The following is a 1,814-nucleotide window of genomic DNA, read 5'->3' as shown; positions in this document are numbered from 1 at the left end:
AATATCAACACTATCTCGTTGCTATTGCTCCAAGATTAACCATAAAATGCGGGACGCTATAATATAATTACATGATTACTCAACAATGGAGATAAGTAATTCATAATGCAGCTAACAAGAGCTATAGAAATCGTTTGATATAATTCTTTTTATTTCTTATTCCATCCATAAGAATGGCTTTACATTTAGATACAACATTTCCAGGCAATTTGCAAACTCATTTCATCATAATAGGATTCATGTTACATAATGTCAAGCTTATCTGAAATTTTGTCTTCATCTGTTCACGCATGATTGAAGAATGAAAGGGATTTTTTTAGAATCTGAGGGCTATGCAACTTCATTTCTCTAGAGAAAAACTTGATAAACCATTTTTTTAGCTAGTAAAATAATTGTAAAAGGAAAAAATTGACATGATAAAAACGCCCCCAAATGGAGATCCATTATTTTTTTAAAATTTTAACTTCCATTAACATAGATTTCTCGATCCGTTCTTAGTGTCGGTGGAAAATTAAGAAATAAAAAAGCAAGAAAGAAAGGAATTTGGGGATGATAATTTGGAAGAAGAAGACGTGAATGCAAGGTTTTCTAAAAGTAGGTAACAGACATTGACATTGACATTGGTATAAAGCATTATACCATGAGAACCTACCACCATTTTATATGTCACGTCCTCCCCCCAAACTTCATCAACAATTTTGTACACCAGACCAAAGCTCATTATAAAATTTAACCATAACAATTAATAATTGTATTAAGCTAAGGTAAGTGTATTATTCATTTAAACAATTTTGATCAAACCCATGCCAAATGGTTCAATACTTGAATATTGACACCCAATTAGAGTAAACATTCAATTAACGCACACTGACTGCATATACATATATCTTAGGTAATTGAGTAGAGAAAAGAGCTAAAAAGAAAAGCTTACAGTACATGGATTAATCTAAATTCAAAGTCAAAAGCAACAACTGCTTTGTTAGCGGGTAAAAGAAGCCAAAAATAACGTTTGTGTTAGGAAAATTGTGGATAAAGTAAACCCCAAGACATGTCACTTCCCTATGCTAGCTATTGGCAACTGCAAAGTAATGAAGTTTAGGGTTGCACTAACTGCTTTTGCATGTCCTTTGTCAAGTTATTGGAAGCAGCTGAAAAAGATTTTGGATTCCACCTAAAGCTTCCATCTGCTTAACGTATGCATTAGATGCGATTGTGAGACTCAAAACAATGAAATATAAATCCACAACATAATAATCATGCATGCACACGTTTCAAAAGGTTAGAAAATAGGTTTGTTTTAAAAAAAATAATTATTTTTAGCTATAAAAACTTTCATGCCATGCACTTGTTTAGAACAAATAAATGTATGAGTGCTCTAAATACACTCATGTCCTGAAGGTTTAACATTCATTCATATAAGAATGAAATATTCTCTATACACATCTTGTATGCAAAGCCTTACAATCTCAAAAATCTGGCCAATTGTCATTCGGCTGTCGATAAGGCAGTACATTGGCATAAAAGGCTGGACCGTGCCAAATGTTAGAACCATAGGCATTCCGTGAGCAGCATTCTAAGTTTGAGGCATTGTAGTTTGCTTTAACATTGATTAGATGAAAAAAAAATATGAATAGAAAGCATAGGATATAACCAAAAAGACATTGCGAAAAATCATCAAATCTAAGTTATATTATTAGCCTAATCTTATCCTACTACTTACCAACATATATTGTATGTAGGAGATTGGTGGGAGCGCATGATATTGTGCATCTTGTAGAAAAGTTTGATTGAATGCTTGAGCATCTTGAACAATG

The sequence above is a fragment of the Diospyros lotus genome, chromosome 14 (genome assembly GCF_014633365.1).
Source record: "Diospyros lotus cultivar Yz01 chromosome 14, ASM1463336v1, whole genome shotgun sequence".
Lineage (NCBI taxonomy): Eukaryota > Viridiplantae > Streptophyta > Magnoliopsida > Ericales > Ebenaceae > Diospyros > Diospyros lotus.
This window is presented reverse-complemented; position numbering follows the sequence as displayed.